The sequence below is a fragment of the Saccopteryx leptura genome, chromosome 3 (genome assembly GCF_036850995.1).
Source record: "Saccopteryx leptura isolate mSacLep1 chromosome 3, mSacLep1_pri_phased_curated, whole genome shotgun sequence".
NCBI lineage: Eukaryota > Metazoa > Chordata > Mammalia > Chiroptera > Emballonuridae > Saccopteryx > Saccopteryx leptura.
Genome location: NC_089505.1, coordinates 239,379,777 through 239,403,937, shown reverse-complemented (window position 1 = coordinate 239,403,937; position 24,161 = coordinate 239,379,777). Strand labels below are relative to the sequence as shown.

The window sequence follows — 24,161 nt, the reverse complement described above, 5'->3', positions numbered from 1 at the left end:
AGCAATACCACGCACAAGCTGGTGGTGAACCTTACTCAAACCAGATGAGCCCACACTCAAGCCGGCAACCTAAGTGTTTCCAACCTTATCCTCTGCATCCCAGTCCAATGCTCTATCCACTATACCATCACCTGGTCAAGCCGAAAATATTTTAAATACCAGTTTTATTGCTTTTTGTCAAGTATTATTTTATTTTTTATGAATATTTTAAAACTCTTATAACATAATTTAGTTTTATGTACCTCTTTTGTTGTTCTTATTTATGTATTAAATGCATGAAATAATAAATTACATTTTGGTATATCATTTTATAATACTTAAAACAATAATTAGGGCAGAGAACCTGTTGGGAAATTATCTGAATCCTACCACTAGAATAGCAAAATAAATAAATAAATAATAAATAAATAAATAAATAAATAAATAAATAAATAAATCAAAGATCAAAATGAATTGATACACCATAGATCTCAAAGTCCCTGAAAGCAAGAATAGCCCTTTTGATTCTGACTTGACTATTTAACAACTTCCTTGCACTGTTATCCCTCACATATCCTACTTCTAATTTAGTCTCACTAAGAAATGAGGAACAGAATCATATTCAGATTAATCTTTTAGGTAAACTCTAGTTATAGTATGGGTATGAAGGTGTTTTTCCAGAGGGGTTCAGGGCATAAAAAAGGAGAACATGGTATATATACATTTATATTTGCTATTTAAGAAATACTTTATTGATAATAAGAGATAAAATATCAAATATAAAGAATAAAAGGAGGAAGGAAGTAATTTTGATTAAACCTATTAACATGGCAGTTATATCAACTCAGATAATTTTACTGAACCAATACATATGCAAGTAAAAAATCTTGCCAGAGATCCATTTAGAACAAGCTTTCCCTCAAGGGACTTTCAAATACAAAAGAAAAAGAAGCCTTCTATGTTGAGGACACTGAGTAAAATGGATCTCTGCATGACACCAGACAAGGGAAGGTATTTCCATTGTAGAACTAGGGAAGGAGAAAGAAGTGTCACAAATGGGCCTTGAAGGTTAGAAAGTCATCTAGATAGTGATAGAGAAATCACATTAAAATAATTAGTATCTCTGCAAACACAACTATTCCAGCATAATTTTAGTTAGCTGACTTTGACAAATGTTATTTCAGCACAAGCAGAAAAAATGTTTTGAAACAAGAATACAAAGATATTTCACCATTAAATTACACACAGATGCTCCTTGATACAATGTAGAAACATGCCAAAAAGTCCATTGTAAAATGAAAATATCATATGTCAAAAAAGCATTTAATGCACCTGACCAGGTGGGGGCACAGTGGATAGAGCATCAGCCTGGGATGTTGAATACTTAGCTTTGAAACCCCAAGGTTACCAGCTTGAACACAGGTTCATATGGCTTGAATGCAGGTTCACCAGCTTGAATGCTAGGTCGCAAGCTTGATGTGTGGATTATACACATGACCCCATGTTTACTGGAGGACCTAAAGGTCACTGGCTTAAGCCCTTGCTCACTGCCTTGAGCAAGGGGTCAGAGTTTCAGTTAGAGCCTCCCAGTGAAGGTACATCTAAGAAATCAATTAATGAGCAACTAAGGTGCTACAACTATGAGTTGATGCTTCCCATATACCTTCCAGTCTGTCTGTCCCTGTCTATCCCTCTCTCTTGCTAAAAATAAAAATAAAAAAGCATTTTATGTAAGTAGCTTACTGCATAGCATAACTAAGCTTTGCATACTTTAAACATGCTCAAAACATATTAGCCTACATGTGGGCAATATCATCTAACACAATAAATATATAGGAGAATATTGGTGGTTTATCTTCATGATTTTATGACTCCATGTGGGTAACTAAGGAAAGAATCAAAATTCATGCACCATTTCTACTAAATATGTATTGATACCATCTTATAGTTCTTTTTTTTTTTTTGTATTTTTCTGAAGCTGGAAACGGGGAGAGACAGTCAGACAGACTCCCGCATGCACCCGACCAGGATCCACCCAGCACGCCCACCAGGGGCGATGCTCTGCCCACCAGGGGGCGATGCTCTGCCCCTCTGAGGCATCGCTCTGCCATGACCAGAGCCACTCTAGCGCCTGGGGCAGAGGCCAAGGAGCCATCCCCATTGCCTGGGCCATCTTTGCTCCAATGGAGCCTCGCTGCAGGAGGGGAAGAGAGAAACAGAGAGGAAGGGGGGGTGGAGAAGCAAATGGGCACCTCTCCTATGTGCCCTGGCCGGGAATCAAACCCAGGACCCCCACACGCCAGGCCGATGCTCTACTGCTGAGCCAACTGGCCAGGGCCATCTTATAGTTCTTAATTCTCTTTTTGCTATTGTGTAAATTATAATATATCTCACAACCTAAGAAAACTCTGAGTTGATCAAATATGATAATCATTTTATTAAATATGATGACATTGACTCCTGTGCTGACAACTTGAGCTTCTGGTCTTCTGGGTATTTATTCCAAATGGGAAAGGAGACATGATGAAATCTCACTGAATATTCTGATATGACCTGTTAACACAAGCAATTTTAGCTCTACATAAGATATATTAGTACACCCATTTCATACCAGAATTATTCATAATGACCAAAAGATAGAATCAACCCAGATATCCATTGCCAGGTGAATAAATAAACAAACATGTTATATAAATACAATAGAATATTATTCAGCCTTCCTTAAAAAGAAAATAAATTCTGACACATGTTACAACATAGCTGAACCATAAGTACATTATGCTAAATAAAATAATCCAGTCATAAAAAAACACCAAATAATAATTTCACTGAGATGAGGTGTGTAGAGTAGTCACATTTATACAGGCAGAAAGTGGAATGTTGGATGTCTGGGCCCAGAAGACCGTGAAACGACAAGATGTTGTTTAATGGGTATACAACTTTAATTTTTCTAGATGAAAAGAGTACTAGAGATTAATTGCACGAAATGGAAGTGTAATTAATACTGTTAAGCTATGCATTTAAAATGATGGAGATAATAACTTTCATGCCATGTATACTTTACCACAATTAAAACACAGATTTATATAAAATATGTGGGAAGTGGGGGAAAGTGCAGAGGCAGGGACACAGGGAGCAGATGGACAGCTGTCAGAGGGACAGGAGAAGAGGGGACTGGATCAAAGAAGGCGAAGGGATTAGCCCAAAATATAAACAGATAAGACATAGATATAGACAACAGGGTGGCAGAAGTCAGAGAGAATAGGGGGTGGAGGGGGAGGAGGGCAGGGCCACTGATCTGGGGAGAGGGAGCAGGATGCAGAGTGCAGATGGTGGTATATTGAGTTGTACACTTGAAACCTCTATGGTTTGGTGAACAATGTCAACCCAATAAATTAAAAAATAAATGAAAGGAAGATCGAGGCTGAAGTGATGTAAATAAATAAAAATGGTATAAAAGAGTGGGAGGTGAACAGAAAAGAAAGATTTTTTAAAACTTACCTTCGCCTCAAGTTCCATAATGCAAGACATATCAAAAGAATAAAGGTGGGCAATATTATTGCCAAAATTATCACCGTGGTGGAAGTAGGATGTCCTGAAAATTGGGAGAAGACACACAGATGTCACTGCCAAACCCATTCTCTGACTCTTCCTGCCCTTCCTTAGCTCACCTGAGTGTCAGCTCCTTCACTTACCTGCTTTTGATGTAAAGGCAAATTCAACTTCCCCTCTCAGATTCTCTAACACAATAATCCTTCTCTATCTTCTATCATTTCTTCTTGTCTCATGTCACCCAATTTATAAGCCCATAATTCTTATGTGCTTTATAACAGTGTTGGGCAGATAAAATGTATTATGCTCACTTTGTTAAAGTGGTGCTGCCCACGTGGAGGCCGTTGCCCAGGTGATATTAATGTGTGTCTCTGTGGGCATGGGGCTTAGTTTTGGGATTAAGCCTTTCTCACCCTTTTTGATGTGGGGTGGTACAATCCAATCATGCCTCAGAGAAGTGACTTTGTATTAGAGACTTCCCTATTTTGTATATTGGATTAAAGGTTGTGAAGCTACACTATAAAATGGGGGCAGAACGAGAGTTTACTCTCTTGGTTCCTGGGATGATTAGCATGAGAGAGCAGAGGGAGCAGAGCAGAGAGCAGAAAGAGGCCATGTGGCCAGGAGAAGCAGTCAGGATGGTGGAGTGTTGAGTGAGAAGGCAGTTTGTGCAGGGAGAAGGAAGGAGATGGGGAACAGAGGTGAATAAGTCTGGTGAGTTAGAAACCTTTGATTCTAGGAAACTCAGATAAGTCAGTAGCTTTGTGAGCCCTGAATGTGAGTGGGTTTTGGAGCCCAGTGTGTGTTTTTACTTGCCCGCCGGGTGCAAGCTAGAATTAAAGACTATGACCCACCAATTTGTGGCTCCGTTGTTTCTTTACCAACTGTCCGAATCCTATGTGAACCTTCATGGGCCAGGAGGCTGCTCTGATGGCAGCCTTGGCTGCTGGCTTTACACAGGTGAGTGATTTTCAATCTTTTTTTTGTCTAATGACACACACTAATTACTAAAATTTTGTGGCACCCCACAAAATATATTTTAAGCTGATCTGATAAAAAAAAAAAGTAATATTTGATTCATTCACACCAGATGAATATTGTTTGTTGGCTGTTGTCATTTTTAAAATATAGCAATCCAAGAAATCCACTCATTACTAAATAGCCAAGTACTGTGTGGGTTTTTTGTTTTGTTTTTTTGTTTGTTTGTTTTTTGTATTTTTCTGAAGCTGGAAATTGGGAGGCAGTCAGACAGACTCCCGCATGTGCCCAACTGGGATCCACCCGGCACGCCCACCAGGGGGCGATGCTCTGCCCATCTGGGGCATTGCTCTGTTGCAACCAGAGCCATTCTAGTGCCTGTGGCAGAGGCCATAGAACCATCCCCAGCACCCGGGCCATCTTTGCTCCAATAGAGCCTTGGCTGCAGGAGGGGAAGAGAGAGACAGAGAGGAAGGAGAGGGGGAGGGGTGGAGAAGCAGATGGGCGCCTCTCCTGTGTACCCTGGCAGGGAATCAAACCTGGGACTTCTGCACGCCAGGCCGATGCTCTACCACTGAGCCAACCGGCCAGGGCCGGTACTGTGTGTTTTAAAAAATCCTGTGGCACACCAGTTAAACATTGCTGCCTAGGTCATCTATCTCTTTCTCTCTCTTGTTTTTCCTCCTTCTTTCCTTTTCTCCCTCCCTCCCTCCTTGTTTCTCTGTCACACTCACTAAGTCTCACCATTTTGCTCACCCCTCCCTCCATGTTTGTGGACCATGTGCTCCCATTTCCAGCCAGGTCCAGTTCTTTCTCACCCCAGTGGAGGACGATGTCCTAGTCTCCCGGGCTGCTGTGCTTTACTCGGCAATTCAGGTTAGCCTCCTCCCCAGCCAAAACGTCCAGGGTTACTCAGAGATACTACGTCCCGTCAGCATTGGGCAGGATGTCACCTTGATGAGTTCCTGGATGCTCCTGCTCACCCCTCATTCACATCACCCGTACAGGTTTGGGGTGAAATCCTGAGACGTGGCACACCAGCAGCAGATGACCAGGCAAGGAGGGGGTCCACTGGAAAGCCAGGCCTCGGGCTTCACTGGGGCAGAAAGGAGCAGGACAGTGTCACATTATGACACTAATCCAGAGCATAGGGAATCAGAAACCCACAACTTTGAACAGTGAATTCTTCACTCCTTTGGAACTCCCCAAAATTTATTGATTAAGCTCCTCTCTCTTAGGGAACTACTCCCATAAAATTTAAAGAGGTGGTGGAAAGTGAAATAGAAACGTCTTAGAGAGAGAACAGGACTAACCTTGTCTCTGCAGTTCCGCCTTCCCTGCATCAAGAACTCCCAAGAGAAATCGAGGACAGGTGTTTGAGAGGAGTGTCTCTATAATATTAATGAGACCTTGGTATTCAGAGATAAGTATGCAAAACCTTTCTGCCCTGGGGCCGCCCTGTCAGCAGGCACACACAAATTATTCTGGAAGCTGGCAAAATCCACTCCTCCCAAAGCTCCCCTCAGGAAGCTTACAGTGGTCTCCCCAGAATGCAGCTCACAGCCACCTATAGCCTGGATCTCAAAGGGATCTAGATAGAAGAAAAAATAGAAAAATATATTGAAAAGCCAACAAAGAGGAAAGGGATGGGCAAAGAACCTACTCTTTTGATTTGGGTGAGCATAAATGTCTGAGATGTTTAAGGAGCCAAAAGCAAATCCACTACCATCACGTGCTACATAATGACTTTCAGTGAATAAAAACCTATGTACAAGAGGGTAATCCCATAGATCAGTGGTCCCCAACCTTTTTTAGGCCACTGACTGGTTTGATGTCAGAAAACATTTTCATGGACTGGCCTTTAGGGTGGGACGGATAAATGTATCACGTGACCGAGACAAGCATCATGAGTGAGTCTTAGACAGATGTAACAGAGGGAATCTGGTCATTTTTAAAAAATAAAACATCGTTCAGACAAATATAAATAAAATGAAAATAATGTAAGTTATTTATTCTTTGTCTGCGGACTGGTACCAAATGGCGCATGGACTGGTATTGGTTTGTGGCCGAGGGGTTGAGGACCACTGCCATAGATTATAATGAAGCTGAAAAATTCCCATTGCTTACTGACATCATGTCCATTGTTAACAGCATAAAGCATTGCTCATGTGTATGTGGTGATACTGAGGTAAATAACTGTGCAGCCAGTTGTAGAAGAGAATAACAATGTAATATGTAGAGGACATAATACTTGATAATGATAATAAATAATGTGACTAGGTTATGTATTCATTATATTTTTAATTTTTATTTTAGAATGCGCGCTTCCTAGTTAGAAAAAAAAATTTTTGTAAAAGTATGTCGTGTTATACCAGAAATAGCCTTACACCTGTCGTGTTTACTGCATCACTTGATAGCATAATTTACTCTTCTGTTTGATTTTCTTTATTTATTTATTTTTATTTTTTATTCATTTTAGAAAGAAGAGAGAGAGAGAGAGAAGGGGGGAGGAGCAGGAAGCATCAACTCCCATATGTGCCTTGACCAGGCAAGCCTAGGGTTTCGAACCGGCGACTTCAGCATTTCCAGGTCGACGCTTTATCCACTGCACCACCACAGGGCAGGCCTGTTTGATTTAATGATACATATTTTTTGTACAGTAATCTGCTGTATAGTATATTAGCCTTGAAGCAAAAACTATACTGTATAGACTAGGTGTGTGGTAAGCTATCTTATCTAGGTATATTTAAGTGTACTCTGATAGTTACACAACAATAACGTTATCTAATAATGTATTTCTCAGAACATGTCCTGACTGTCAAGTGTTGTATTCTGAGACTGTTAATTTTTTAAAAAAATTTTATTGATTGATTGATTTCAGAGATGGAAGGAGGGAGGGGGAGAGAGAGAGAGAAAGAGAGAAACATCGATTATTTTCCACCTATACATGCACCCATTGGTTGAGTTCTCTATAAGCCTTGACTGGCGGTTGAACCTACAAACTTAACATATTGGGATAGTGCTCTAAATCACTGAGCTACCCAGTCAAGGCTATTCAGAGACCTTTTCACAGAAGAGAACAGGGAAAAAGTAAACATATCATAAGTGGTGGAAAAAGACTGTTGTAGTAAAGTACAGTGGGTGAGAAGAAAGAAGGGGGAAATCTGAGGAGATTGATGGTAAAGTCAGGAGGTGGTACACATTTCAGGACAAATGGGAGAATTACATTGAGAGAAGGAGCAGGCAGGAGATGCTTAGGAGATGGACTGAAAACAAAGGAATCACATTTAGTTCACTCAGGGACAGGGTAGGAAAAGTGAAGGCCTCTTTCTTGGTGTTTAAAGGGAAAATCAATACACAAAAGGAGTTCTATATCAGACAAGGTGCAAGAAGCAGGAAGAACCTGAAATACCTTGTGGAGGTATGGAATCTAAGAGGAAGACTGCTCTAGAGATGTGTGTGCAAACAGTAGGATTAACTGGGAAGGAGAGAGAAAGATCATGCAGTGCAGCAGCATGAACTGAGAGAGAGAGAGAGAGAGAGAGAGAGATCATTGGTAATCTCCCCAGATCAGAGAACAACACTCACATGTCAACTCAAATTCACTGACACGATCCTGTACTATCTGAGTGACGCCAATGAAATAAACCCGTGATGTTTCCACCACCTCAGTCACCTCTGCATCACTGAAGTTGCCCTTGGACCAAGACTTCAGGAAAATGGCGGTGCCTGAGTCACTATCCCAGCCATGGATCTGCAAATCATTCAGCCAGCCTGAGCCTTGATTTTGTGCATAGGTGTTGTTGACAAATGATGATATCTGGTTGACATGGAAAGAGGTCGGCCCATGGAGAGCTGTGGGTAGTGGAAGGATAGGAAATGTAAAAAAAGAGAAAAGCGTCAGGGAATAGAGGTGGGGGAAAAGAGAACCCAAAATATCTAGGAAAAAAATACCAGAGTTTATACAGCAAAATGCCAGAAACAATTGCTTTTGTCAGAGCCTCTGGCTCCATCCTCAACCTCCAAAATAGAAGAAGAAGGCTGGAGATGGGCTGGCCCAGACCCTCAGGGGTATGCACAGCATGCTTTCATCCAGACCTCCCACACCCAGAGTTCCTGCCAGAGTTACTCTTAACATGCTTGTGTCCACGCTTGTTGTCAGCACCTGGGATGAGATCTGTTAGCAACAGAAGTGGCAAAAGCAGCATTTCAGCAGTAGGTAAAAGTTCTGACTCTTTGAGCTGCTATTTGATCTCTGAACTCAGCAAACTTATTATTTCCTCAGTGCTCTATAGCAACTTCCTCTTCCAAGGGACAAGTCTCTGCCTCATCCACGTTGCACATCAGAGAAAAGTTGTGCCTCCCACACCATGACCCTCCCACTCTACCTGTCATTTCCACTCCAGCCCTTGACTTCCCTATTTTTCTTCTTATCTCCCTGACTTCCAGCTGTTCTTCCTGACCTCAGCTTTCTTTATACTACCCTGAAAAAGCCATCATATAGTTTTGAAAGGTTATTTTCCTTCGCCAATCTTTTATTGTAACATCTTATAAATCAGAAGGCACTGTGAAACAATCGCCTGCCTTAATCTAGGAAAATTCTTTTGGTTCATCCACCCAACCTCCATCTATCTCTGCATGGCCCTCTCTTCCCTTGCACGTTCTCAGTGGCTCCTCTTTCTCATTTTATCCTTTTGTCTTGTCTCCCTAACAACACATTTGTGTGTGTTTGTGTGTGTTGACCATTTACAAAAGGCAAAACATTATTTTTTCATGTTTTCAATGTTCTTAGTTCTTCTAACACTTATTAATTGATTTTAAAAAGAGAAAGGGTAAGAGAGAGAGAAAGAAAGAAAAACAGAAACATCAGTTTGTGGTTCTACTTATTTACCCATATATTGATTACTATATGTGCTGTGACTGTGTATTGAACCTGCAACCTTGGCCTATCAGGATGATATGCATCCATGGCCAGGGCCGTAAAAGAAACACATTTAAAACATTTGCCAGTACAATGGAACTGAAGACACATATCCTAAAATCAAATAAAGTAAATACTACAGTTTATACTTCAAGCAAAATGATCTTATGCCATAGCAGTTCTTGATAGGAAAATTACATTCTCTACCAGTATATGACCTTCTTTTCAGTAGCTCTTGACATTGTAGCAAGGTAAAGTCAACAATCTACAAAGTAAAGAGATCAAAGGGAAGGAACTTTTTCTGGTGAATCATGTGGAATACTACAGTTTAGAAGAAGTGTGAGGAAATCTGTTAATGACAATGTGAAAATAATAAAGGAATGTGGAAATAATTAATTTGAATGGGCTAGATGGGGAGCCTGTTAGAAAGATAGCAGACCACTCAGGAAGAGCCCACTCAGGAGTGGTTAGGTCCTGGTTAGGCCACAAGGAAGAAGGGCAGATTCTGGTTGAGAAAGGCTGAGTCCAAGGCCAGGATGGGGGAATGAACATCCAAAGGTCAGAGCTATTTCAAGGAGCATTAATATGAGGGTATATTCAGGAGTGTGAAGAGATATGTGTATGTAGGTCCTTCTTTGTATGTGAGTGGTGGAGGAACAGTCAGAACAGTGGTAAAGATGAAACAAAGAAGGAATGATCCTGGGGAGACCAAACACAAGGTCAGGAAGATTGAATAATGGTCAGAGTCCATATGTCATCTTCCCTGGTCAGGACTTTCATGGAAATAACAGCTTGGAAAAGAAAAATCACATTCAAACTGAAACTGACTGAAAATGCCTGCACTTCAATGCAAGGCTATGCATGTACAACTGCAGTAACAACTGCAAGTTCTTCAACTCTCCTTGTTAAGATTACTTGGGGACCCGGGCAAGAGAAAGCGAATGGGGCTTAACAGTGTCCTAGCGATGAGTCTGAATTTTGCCCAGTGAGCCTGAGCCCTTGATGTGCTGCCAGCTCTGGTTGATAAAAAACAAGATTTGGAGCATGTGATAGGAGGGGTAGATTTACTTCTGCTAGATGATAGGGTGCTAGATTTTGGGTACTTGAAAGAGAGAGAATTGACCATTGAGAGAGGATGAAAGAAGTGGTGATGAGGAACCCATAATAGAAAAAAAATGGGAACAGTTACAAAGTTTACACATAGTCTCATACCCTCTTCCTTCAATCCAGCTCCTTATTTCCAAAATCAGGAATAGACTGGAGTCAAGATTGGTGCCTGGCATTCGCCTGGCATGCAGATTCCAAGGACGTCCAGGAGGAGCATTACTCCCTGCACTCATATACTCTCAAATACTTCTTTCTACACTGCTTTGCCCAAGCACAGATATCTTTAAACCTGGGTTCTCTTTCCTACTGTACTTGACCCATGTGAGAGAATTCCCTTGAAGAGCAGGGGCAGAATCAGCAGCATTGGAGCTCTGTTAGGTAAGAATGCTTCAGCAGGATGAGTGCCTGCTGACTCATATATCAGCTTCTTCTCCAAACCCTTTTGAAGTCTTCTGTCACTTACTTTGCCACAAACCGACATCTCTTTCTGCTCACTTCCCTGTCAGAGAAATACGACTGCCTCCCTCAGCCACATGCCTCCCACAGGGTCTCTCATTTCTCCTCCATCTCTCTACTATTAGAATTCCAGATTTGCTTTTTGCTCTTGTGTGTCTCTTGACCTCCCCATTGCACCAAAATTTATAAAAGGGGTCCTAGTTTTTAACAAAGTATGTAGTTGGTGTTCTGACTAAAAATTTTATATCTCCTAGTGTTGGAGAACTCAAGCCCACAGTTGGATACTCAATGTACTTTTCTATAGAAAGAAGTAACAGAAGGTCCTCAGTAGTGCCCCATGGCCTATTCAGCAGTGTCCCCACTCCTGATCTCTCTATGGTCTCCACCTCTAATCAGCATCATAGCCTTCTTTCTCCCTCTTTTTTGTCTTCTCTGTATTTCTCTACTTATCAACAATTTTATCCTCTGGAGTCTACTGCCTCTCTTCTCGTGATCTCACCTCTTCTTCCTGCTCCCTCCCTATCCTCTGTCTTTTTATCCTGATCTTCACAAAATCATTATGAAGAAAATAGGCACTGTGAATGTAGCTGTATAATCTACAAGAACATTCCATAACCCACAATGAAGGAGGAACAGCAGTGTCAATACAGATTATCAGATAATCTGAGAAAAAAATACTCTTGCTCAGTTTCTAAAGTCAGGTCAACTATCACTGTTAAGGAACCATGAGCACACTTAAGTTGAAAGTGGTAATCAGATAAGTAGATGGATGTTCATTCATGTTGTGTGAATGGGTCTATAGGAGATGCACAGGGCCTTGGGCTCCCACTCTACCCTAAATGAGTTGAGTGTGTCTCCAGTTCCCCTGGGTATGAAGAGCAGTCATGCAGCCTTCCCCTCACAGTTTATGTACTGGACGCACTGGAGTCCCCTCAGTGTGTCTAATTAGAGAAGAGTTTTATTAGAGACAGGAAGTGACTCCAGGGATGGGAGTGTTCATAGGAGAATTAGTTAATGTGCTGAGTCTATACTTTTGTTATTTTCATTTATGTTTTGCTGTGCAATTTGAAAGCCGTTTAACTACTATCCCTATGTTTTTCATAGACATATTCAACTGACATTTAGTAAGCATACCTGGTGCTGAAAGATACATCAGAACCTAAGATTTCACAGACAAGTCCTTAAGAGAATATAAAACAAAAGCTAGAACAAAACAAAACAGTATAAAAAAATTTGTATGTAAAACCTCTACATTTATAACATAAAGGATGCTGAGAATTGTGCTTCCTGTCATTGAGAAAAGTTTACACTTAGTCTTGTCCATTGTTTCCAACTCTAAAACACTGACTTCAAACACTTCATGTTACAAGATTTGGGGAAATATGTCAGAATTCTAAGGTAATGATATAATCCTAATATTTTTTGCTTAGGGAAATTATCATTTTTTGTGATGGCCAAATAAATCCATATTTAAGTACTCAAAAACTCAGCCCTGGCCGGTTGGCTCAGTGGTAGAGCATCAGACTAGCGTGCAGGAGTCCTGGGTTTGATTCCCAGCCAGGACACACAGGAGAAGCACCCATCTGCTTCTCCACCCCTCCCCCTCTCCTTCCTCTCTGTCTCTTTCTTCCCCTCCTGCAGCCGAGGCTCCATTGGAGCAAAGTTGGCCCGGGTGCTGAGGATGGCTCTATGGCCACTGCCTCAGGCCCTAGAATGGCTTTGGTTGCAACAGAGCATCACCCCAGATGGGCAGAGCATCACCCCCTGGTGGGCGTGCCGGGTGGATCCCGGTTGGGTGCATGCGGGAGTCTGTCTGACTGCCTCCTCGTTTCCAACTTCAGAAAAATACAAAAATAAATAAATAGATAAATAAGTACTCAAAAACTCAAATATATGCTTCATAACTAGCTTATGAAAATAATGATCTAAGTGAAACCAATAATTAACCTGAGTAATGCAGTGACTACTAATATAAATTTATTTTTATAAATGAATGTATAACATCAACTGAAAGGTTTCTGCACAGTTAAAAAAATCAACATAACAAAAAAGCAACCAACAAAAAATTAAAAGATATGTGCAAACATAATCTCCAAAAAGTGGCTAATAACCGAATAATGAATACAACAACACACAAAAAACAACAAAACAAAAAGTCTCATTTTAAAAATGGGCAGAAGACCTGAAAAGACACTTTTCTCAAGAAGACATACAAATGGCCACCAGATATATGCAAAGATGCTCAACTTCACTCCTACAAAAAAAATGCAAATCAAACCACAGAGCTACCACATTATACTTCTTTAGAATAGCTGTTACCAACAAGGTAAGAAATAACAAGTGTTGAAGAGAATGTAAAGAAAAAAAGCATCATCCCCTGCTGGTAAAAATGTAAATTGATACAGTTGTTATGGAAACATTATAGAGTTTCCTCAAAAAATGTGTAGGATAGAAAACAAAAAGAAGAAAGAAACAAAACAAACACATAGTCACAGACAACAGTAGGGTGGTTATCAGAGGGGAAGGGGAATAAGGGGAGATGTTGAAGAGAGTAAAGGGAGTCAAATCCATGGTGATGGAAAGAGACTAGACTTCAGGTCATGGGCACTTAAAGCTAATATACCAATGATTTATTATAGAATTGTACACTTGAATCTGATATAATATAATTAACCATTGTCACATCAATAAATGTAATTTTTAAAATTTATTTAAAATATTTATAGTTAACAGTAAATAATTGTTTAAATAAACATGTAAAATTTAATGCATTTGATTAATACTACAGGAGGAAGTTAATAATCACCACCTCAAATTAAGTCTCATAAATCAGCATATATGAGAAATATCACATTCAGGCAGAACTAGCTATATAATTTGTGGGACAGTAAAAAATGAAAATGCAGTATCCCTTATTCAAAGACTATTAAAAACTTAAAGATGGGAACAACCATACAAGTAACTTGCTCATCAAGCAGGCCCTAAATTCAGGTTAAGCTTTTGGTCATGGATACAAATTTAATATCTAACTCCTGTTTTCAAAAAAAGGTGACAAAAAATAGAGTAAGTACTTAAATAACGATTGTTCAGAGAATATAGATATTAGTGCACTTAGGAAGATCTGCCAAATTTTGGAAGTACAAAAGAGATTTCTTTTTTTCCCTTAGAGAATTTTTAAAAATTAAATTTATTGGAGTGACATTTGTTAAAAAATTATATAGGTTTCAAGTGTACAATTTAATAATACATCATTTGTATATTTTATTGTGTGTCAGATCTCTTTTCATCATTATTTATTCTCCCCTGACCCCTTTACTGCCTCCACCACCCTCCTTCCCATCTATTCTGGTAATCACATTAATGTTTTCTGTGTCTGTGTGCATTTTTCTCTGCTTAATCACTTCATCTTTTTTACCAGCCCCCAAACTTCTCCCCTCTATCAGCTATTACTCTGTTCTTTGTTTTCTATGAGTTGCTTCTATTTTGTTTGTTAATTTACTTTGTTCATTAGAATCCACATAAAAGTGAGATGATCTGGTACTTGTTTTGTGATTTCAATTGGGTCATTCAGGGAAAACTCAGAAATAGGAATGTGAAATAGAGTTTGAAGGATCAACAAACAATGGCCTCAGAAAAGAGATGTTCAAAGATTGGGGATGGGGGAAAAAGGTTTCCAAATGAGTCAGAATCTCTGTCAGAACATTATTTTAACAAAATCATGCTTTGTTTATTGGTATGAGCCATGTTCAAGAAGAAGCAGACCAGATTTTTATAGATAAGGTTAAACATGTATCAGCAGAGTTGGATCAGGCTCATTTACCATTTTTTCAACAATTTGTTTTTGACCCATGATTTCTGTGCCAAGCAGAGGTGGTTTCCTGGTCTTCTGGGTTCCTGTGTGTTGCTTTTCATGGGAGGGGCAGGGTTCTGGGAAAGGGAAGAGCAGATATTCTGATTTGAGCTGAGGGAGAAGAAGAGGATTTTGATCTCAAAGACAGGAAATCAGAAAGAGAATAATAGAGTAGAAAAAAAATAAGTGGATAAGAGGTTGAAGAAACAATACAAGAAAAATCTCACCTGTGCTGTTTAAACCATAAGTCCACAAACACCAGAATAACCAGGGTAAATGCTACAGCCAAACAGATCAATATCAAAGGGAGAAAATATCCTTCTGATTGAGGACTAAATAATGTCAATCTATGAAATACAGTCTATCTTACCTCACTTAATGCCTCTCATTTCACAGAGTTGGGACCTTACAAGAGTTTTCTTTTGTATTTTCTAGATTCCTTATTTTAACTCTTTCTAGTTAATGTGTCTCTTTTTATTTTTCTTTACCACCTCTAATCCACTTTCTTTGTTTTCTTGAAATATAACTGCTTTGAAACTTTACACTTCTTTATGATTTGTATTCTCCAACTTTTATCCTCTTGTGCATAGCATTCTTATCCATTCTCCAACATCTCATTCATCAGCTCTGGAACTATGGAAAGACTATCATTTCCCAGTGGAGCCGTCGTTCTTTCTCAGTTCAGTGGATGATTATATCATGGCATTCCAGGCTGCTGTGTTTCACTCAGCAAGTCAGGCCAGCTGACTGTCTGGTTACGACATTCAGGGGTACTTGAAGATACCACATCCTGTCAGCATGGGGCAGGACTTCACCTAGTAGGGTGCTCCATTGCTCCTGTTGACCCCGCATCCACATCACCCACACAGGTTTCGGATAAAAGCCAGAGACGTGGCACACCAGCAGCAGATGGCCAGGACCAGGACTGGAGCCTTTGGTCACCCAAGCCTGTGGCTTCACTGGAAAGAGATGAGAAGAAGTGGAGTTTAGGTATCTCAAGCCAGAGCTTAGAACCCCTGAACCCACACTCACCTTCAAGTCTCTTATTCTGTGTCTCAAAGGGATGATAAAGAGAAAAAACTCGAATATAAGAATTAAGCGCCTAGGCTGTGAGGGGAGAGGAGGTTGACTCACCTTGTTGTTCCAGGTCTGACTTCCCTCCTTTCAGGAGATCTGACAGGAATCGAGAGCAGGTGTCACTGAGAAGGCCCTGCACAATTTCTTTAATAATGTGGTATCTATTAAGCACATTACAGACATTCTGAGCCTGACTCCTAGTTCCTGGAAACAGCTTCCAGAAATTTCCTTGGAAACTCAAGAAATCTGATCTTTGATATGCCACATTTAAAAAACTTTCTGAGGCCTTTCTAGGAATGCACTCTAAAGCTGCCTGATACCTGAATCTCAAAGGGATCTGGGGATGGTCAAGGAAGAGAGAGTGAATATGGAAAAAAATGGTAGGAAGGAAACATCGACAATATAGAAAGTAGAGGGATTCAAGGAAAGAAACATATTCTGGTGAACCACATGGAAGACTAGATTTTGGAAGAAAATGTAAGAAGAAATCTGTGTAATGAAAATGTAAAAATAAGAAAGGAATATTGAAATAATTAATTTGAAAAGGCTAGATGTGAATACTGCAAGAATGACAGCAGATAAGTCAAGAAGAGCTCACTCGAGACTGGTACAGTCACTATGGAAACAGTATGAAGTTTCCTCAAAAAATAATATGTGGGACAGAAAACAGAAAGCAACAAGCAAACAAAATAAACAAACAGTCACAGAAAACAACAGAGTGGTTATCAGAGGAGAAGGGGAATAAAGGGAGGTTGAAGAAGGTAAAGAGGGTCAAATATATGGTGACGAAAGAGACCAGACTTTTAGGTCATGAAACATAATGGAATGCACCAAAGATTTATTATAGAATTGTATACCTGTAATAAATATAATGTTATTGACCAATGTCATTTTAATGAATGTAAGTTTAAAAATTTATCTAAAAAATATATAGTTAAGCCTAAATAATGGTTTGAGTGCACTGGAAAATTTAGTGCATTTCATTAATATTTCAGAAAGAAGTTAATAATAAAAGAATTATATTCCATATTACTTAATTCTTTGGGGAGACAAAAAAGGGAGATAAATAAGTTTTATATTAAATCATATATTATTGACCACAAGAATTATATTCTGTATTATTTAATTCCCTGGAGAGACAGAAAAAAAAGGACATAAATAAGTTTTATAACAAATCATATCTTATTGACCACAAGAGAACAATATAAAGTAGAGTTTTTCAGAAAAAAATATGTTAAATTATGACTTTCATAGGGGACTTTATTTACTCATGTTGGTGGAGAGCACTGGCCTTTTCTTTATCTTGAAAATGTGCAACTATTTTAAATATTTATTTTAAAATGATGAATACATTCGTCATCATTCTAGAAAACAATGAAGAGATTCTACTATGAACAGGAACCTTAAAGAATTTCTTTAAAAAGACAATAGGGCCCTGGCTGGTTGGCTCAGTGGTAGAGCGTCAGCCTGGCGTGCAGGAGTCCCGGGTTTGATTCTCGGCCAGGGCACACAGGAGAAGTGCCCATCTGCTTCTCCCCCCCTCCCCCTCTCTTTCCTCTCTGTCTCTCTCTCTTCCCCTCCTGCAGCCAAGACTCCATTGGAGCAAAGTTGGCCCGGGCACTGAGGATGGCTCTGTGGCCTCTGCCTCAGGCGCTAGAATGGCTCTGGTTGCAGCAGAGCGATGTCCCAGATGGGCAGAGCATCGCCCCATGGTGGGCGTGCCGAGTGGATCCCGGTCGGGAGCATTCTGGAGTCTGTCTGACTGCCTCCCTGTTTCCAACTTCAGAAAAATACCAAAAAAAAAAAAAAAAAAAATAGAAAAAAAAAAGACAACAGATAAAATGCCTCAAAATCCACAGCCTTAAAATCATGCAAAAGAAAAATAATGCAAAGCTCTGGCCAGATAGCTTGATTTGTTAGTTTTGCTGCAAAACGCAGAGGTTGCCGTTTTGATCCCTGGTCAGGGAACATTGATCTGTTCCTGTCTTTGTCTTGCTCTCTCCTTTATCTTTCTAAAAGCAATAAAATATATTTTTAAAAAATGTAAAATAATACAAATAAAAAGGATGTTTATAAATACTATAAATGAAAATGAAACATACAAAGTATGATAATTAGATAATTATTTAGTTACTTTCAAAATTATATTAAACTTATAAGGATAGCATGGTTTAATAAAATTATACAGTTTTCAAGTGTACAGTTCTATAATTCTTTCTCTGTGTTTTACAATGTGTGTAGGTACATCTTCTTATGCTAGTTAAATCAGCAAGTATTTGACATTCTTTACCCGTTTTTACTTCACCCTGCCCTTTTTTCCCTCTGGTAATCACTGTGCTGCTTGCTGTATATTTTTCTTTGTTCTTTTGCTACTTTCATATTTATATACCATATATGCATGAAATCCTATGATTCCTGACTGTTTTCATCTGACTTCTTTCACTTAGCATACTATTCTCAAGATCCATCTATGTTATTGCAAATAAAAGTATTTTTTTCTCATGAGTGTATAGTATTTCATTGTATTTATGTATCACATCTTCTTTATTCAATAGGAGTACACATATCTTTAGAAATAAATGCTATCAACATTATCAGGTATATATCAACTGAGAAATTACTAGGTCATATGATCTCTTTATTTATAATTTTTTGAGAAGCTTCCATACTGTTTTTTATAGTAGTTATAACAATTTGCATTTCCATCAGCAGTGTATGATGATTCTTCTTCTACATCACCTCTTCAACACTCATTATTACTTGTCTTACCTATAATAGCTAAAGAATTATTTATTAACACTGGTTTCATTGAATTTCAAGCTTTAAGAGCAGTCAGTCATATAACAGTAATCCAGGAATTTCTCATAGCAGAGGAATATGTTTGATTGGGAAGATACTCCATCCTGAAAAGAGGCACAATACTTGAAAGAAAAAGAGATCATGGAAAAAGTAACTAGACACCCAATTGTACTTTATTTTTCTTGCTAGAAACTAAAGGAGGGGTCGGGAACCTATGGCTAGTGAGCCAGATGTGGCCCTTTTGATGGCTGCAACTGCCTTGCAGACAAATCTTTAATAAAAAAAATAATAACATTAAAAATATAAAACATTCTCATGTATTACAATCCATTCATTTCCTACTGCTCATGTTCATGGTTGCAGGTAGCTGGAGACAATCACAACTGTCCTCCGGGACAACACCAAATTTTTATTGGATAAAGCATAACATACATCAGTCGTTGTATGGCTCTCATGGAATTACGTTTTAAAATATGTGGTGTTCATGGCTCTCACAGCCAAAAAGTTTCCCGACCCATGGGATCAATTGCCTCATGGACACAGAAAGGTAAAGGGGTACAATGTTGTATTCTGAGTAGTAGCCTTCTAGTTCTACAGAAAGTTTTAATACATATGATATATTTTTTAAATTTTATCTGAAAAAAATAAAAGCATAAGGTTTTACATATTTTTGCTATAAAGTAATCAAGGACTTATCTACCTTACACATAGAAAGATATACTAGAAGGTAGGAAATGTATAGAATCTTACATTAGAGAAGTAAATATTGAAGCTTAGGGACCAACGGGGGAAAAAATAGAGATACATCATAACAGGTGCCGTATTGAAAAAGTGTCTTGTTTTTCAAGCAAGTGAACAATTTTAAACATGAGAGTGATGTGATTAAAATAGCATTTAGAAAAGTTTTCTAATTCATTTTGAGATTGGCAATCAGACAGTGATGAAAGCTACAAGGCAGATAGATGACTTTAGTGACCTGAACAAAGGCAGTAGCAGTGAGGCTGCAGAGTAGAAAGAGCAAAGCATGGTGGTAAGCAGGATTAGTCAAACAAAGTGTGACCAGGAGGACATAAAATGGTGTCATTTATGAAGATAGACAACACAGGTTGGGAGTGTTGGGCAAACAAGTTTTTAGTAAGTGTTTTTTAGGTCTCCTGGCTTGTACTGGGGCAGTGCCATGTGTGTATAGTCTATAGAGACCTGTGGGTGCTTGCCCTCAGGGCAGCAGGTTGCAAATATCAGATTGCAGATTACCTGCCTTCATGGAGAAGGGCGATTGTTTGCTACTGTTTGCTGGAGAAGATTTGTTTGTTTTTTCCCCTAACCTGTTTTGGCTAGTTAGTTCAGAGAGGGAGAGAAGAAGTGTGAGAGGCATGGGAGCCCTGAGATGCTTGTTCAGCTGAGGACTGCTGAGAGTGCTAGAGTCTGAGAGGAGAGAAAGGGAAGTGGTTTTCCCTGCATACGCTCATCCACCATTACAAGACTCTAATAAACAGAATGGCCATTTTCTGGCTCCACAGTTCTTTTACTGTCTCCTGGAATCTAGTGTGAACCTGCATGGCCATAGTGACAGCCACTAGCTTTACAGGGAGGAGGATATAGAGATAGAGATACACAGTCCATTTGTGTTATGTTGAAATTGAGGCTCCAGCTAGAGATATTTTGGTGATTCATAGCATATAGATTATTGCAAGAAGGTGTTATGGGTTACAAAGTATCTGCTGGGCACATGGCCATAGAAAGTAGTGTAGACCTTTGTAAATCTATCTGTCATTTTCAAATAAAATTTGAAGTTAAATTTAATCAATTTTATTATTTTTGTCTTATAAAATGTTCAAGTCTCTTGAATGAATTCACAGGCTGTCCTTAAGTTACAACAATCTTAACATTCAATGTTTCAAGTTTATGATGCTCACTCTCATAAAAACTTTAAAAAAATGAGATGAGAGTGTTTTTGTTTATGCAATTAGCTTTGTACTTTCAGACTATGTGAGCAAAATAGTTTGGTTGCACTGTGGAAGAATATGCAGTAATGGGGCAGGTAAGTGAGGAAGTTGTTGTCCCCTGGTATGCTTACTTTTGCTATTTTGGACTGTGAAAAGCACAAATGTTTCATTTGTGTTAGGCTAAAGTGTGTTTTGACTTACAACAAAATTTGGCTCATGTCACTGTCATAGGAACAGAACTGTGCCAAAACCCGAGGACTCCATGTTATTTACATTTTATTTATTAAATACTGAGCACTTACTGTGTGCTAGACATTTTTTAAGTATGCAGTGACATGATAATAAATGATAGGAAGGATGGAACAAGTCAAGGATATCAAAGAGGATTCCCATAAACTGATGACACATCTGCACTCTGAGAGATTAGGTGATAACCTGAAAAAAGAAGCCAGTAAACATAGGGAGTATATACCATTTGAGGAATCAAAAAAAAGTACAGTTCATTGACTTATATTTCATAACACAAAATTTCTCAAATATCATTAAAATCTGCTGCTCTGATTTAAGTATATTTTCTTTTGAAAAAATGAACTAAAGATATTTTAGGATATAATTATGCACTACGGCAAAGACATTAAGAGAAGGTTGAGCAATGAAAGAGAAATAATAGAAGAAATGAGAACAAAAACCATATGATCCTATCAATAGATGCAAAAAAGCATTCGATAAAATACATTATTTTATGTTTAAAACACTCAACAAAATGGGTATAGAAAGAAAATATCTCAACATAATAAAGGCCATTTATGACAAACCATCAGCTAACATCATATTAAATGGCATAAAACTGAGGGTTTTCCTCTAACATTAGGAACAAGACAAGGCTGCCCACTCTCTCCACTCTTATTCAATGTAGTGAAATCTTTTTCTAAATTCAAATCATTCAAAGAACAACTTTCAAAAGAAAATATATGTAACATTAATTTTAAATTTTTGGTATAAAACATCATATATTTTTTCTCCTAGCTTGACAGAACTTCTTTAGCTCCTAATTGTCATTTTTAAAAAAATATGGAATTTATTAGGGTGACATTGGTTAATAAAATTATACAGTTTCAGGTGTACAACTCTAAGATAAATCACCTGTACATTGCATTGTGTGTTCACCATCTCAAGTCACATCTTTCTTTATCACTGTCTATTCCCCTCCTCCGCCGCCTGCTACTTTCTTTTTCTGCTGTAATCACTACACTGCTATGTCTATAAGTTTTCTTTTATTGATTAAATCTTTTTTTGACTAAATAAATTTACTCTTTGTGGTCAGGTTTTAGTTAAGAAGAAATTTCCCCTCCTGTGCTTTTCCCTGAGGGCGTCCCATAGTCACATTCACAGATCCTCTTTCATTAACCTTCTGCCCAAAGTGAAATATTCACTGGAAACATATTATTAAACATGCTTTAAACAAACTGAATTTCTTGAATAAGAAAATGATGAGTGAGGGAAACTACATAGAATTCATCTAAAATCATATTTTTAATAAATATATGTAAATGTAAGAAAATGTTTTATCTGCTATTGTTAAAAATATCAATCTTTTGTAATCACCAAACGGATGATCTGTTTTTTCATCAAAGAATTCTGATTTAATGATATGGGAATAAAAAAATGTCAATTTATTGAAAAGTTAACAAAGTTATTAAATAACATCAACAATTATATCTATAAACAAAAGACAGGTAAATTTTTGTAGAATAAAATTTTATCTTCAATTTGAACATGTTGCTCTTTCATCATAGGTCTAGAAGAGGGTGAGTGCCCAGACTGTCCTATATAGTCACACAATGGGGCCTTTTCTAAGTCCATTCATCTACTCAGCAATTCAATTTTCCAACTCTGCCCACACAGCCAACCAACTCCTTCTTATAGTTAATTTTTAGGTTTACATATTCTAGCTTTTTTTCCCTTCCATACAATTTGCAAAGAAAAGTAATATTTTTTTTTCTCTGAGGGCTCATCTTTTTTCCAAGATATTTTTCTTTAGATAACAGCTTTATTCATGTGAATGTCTGAAGTCAATACTGTCCAAAATAACTACAATAAAGAATAAAAAATAGATCTCTTTAGTAGTATCAATCCACATTTGTTTAATTATCACTGTTCCTACATCTTAATTGCCCTATTTTCAGATTCCTCAAAACTTTCAATAATTCTGATTCTTTCATAAACTCACCAATGGTGCATTTAGCTCCCACCTTGAAAACCTGTGTGAGAGTCCCTAGCCCTGTCTGCTATGGCCTCAGTCACCACCTGTCATGTATCATTATAGTCATGGCTATTGACATAAACTGGGTCCACTTGCTAAAATTATTACATAAGCTCTGAGGTCCTCAAAGTGCTAACTTCAAATGAAAATTCCATCTTTCCTCTCACTTTTAGCTACATTTTTGCTATGTAGCTAAAGGAGCTTTAAATTATGCTATACACAACTTAGAGTTGTGCTGTCCAATAGAACTACTGTGGAAGTGTTTTATTCTGTACTGTTCAGTACATTATTTAAATTGAACTAACAGTTTAAATTTAGAAAGACTTTTCATGTTTAAACTGAAAGTTATTATTTCAAATTTTATCCAAATCCTTATGAGTTTCTGTAATATAAATATTCAACTCACCAATCAGGATGACCTACCCATCATATACAAATTCCGAAGAAAGACACTGTCCATCCCCAGGGGAACTCCTGACAAACTTGCATGGTAACTTCAGTGCTTTATTTAAAAATGTCTGGATAATTTAAATTCTCAATAGCTCAGTTGGTTGGAACATCATCCAAAGCATAGAAGTTGCCAGTTTGATTCCGGTTCGGGAACATACAGAAACGACTCCAATGATTTCCTTTCTTTTCTCTCTAAGAAAAAAAAGTCTGAAGGATTGATCACCACAGAATTCTACACTTCTTCATTCAACTACCCTATTTATAATATCTTATATTCTATGGTTAAAGATTACTGTTTTTTCTTATATTTTACATGATTAAAGAGGTATAATAAACAATGGATTGGCCATTTCATAAGTCTTCAAAAATTTTTTTTATTAATTTTAATATATGGTGTTAACATGAATTCAAGTGTCCTACTCAATATAACTCCCTGACCCCCACCCTATTGTCCCCCCTCCCTTCTTCCCTTTAGGATTTGCTGTCCCGTTAGATATATCAATGTGTTATGTATATATAATTTCACTAATCCCTTCACCTTCACTGATTTCATTCCCTCAATCCTCTTCCCTCTGACAGCTGCCCCTCTACTCCCTTTAACCCCAGCTCTGTGTCTATTCTGTTCCTCAGTTCACATTGTTAATTAGATACCACATATAAGTGAGATCATATGATATTTATCCAGGCTTATTTCACTTAGCATAATAATCTCCAAGTCCATTCATGCCATCACAAAAGATGATTTACTTTTTTTCATGGCCGCATAGTATTCCATTGTGTATA

The 24,161-nt window shown here is 38.3% G+C and overlaps 2 pseudogenes; both read right to left on the bottom strand.

Annotated features, from left to right (window-relative positions):
• Positions 1-2,441: 2,441 nt before the first annotated feature.
• LOC136400732 (T-cell surface glycoprotein CD1b-2-like) lies at positions 2,442-8,717 on the bottom strand (annotated as a pseudogene).
• Positions 8,718-14,809: 6,092 nt separating this feature from the next.
• Positions 14,810-24,161, bottom strand: part of LOC136398444 (T-cell surface glycoprotein CD1e, membrane-associated-like) — a 45,233-nt pseudogene continuing 35,881 nt past the window's right edge.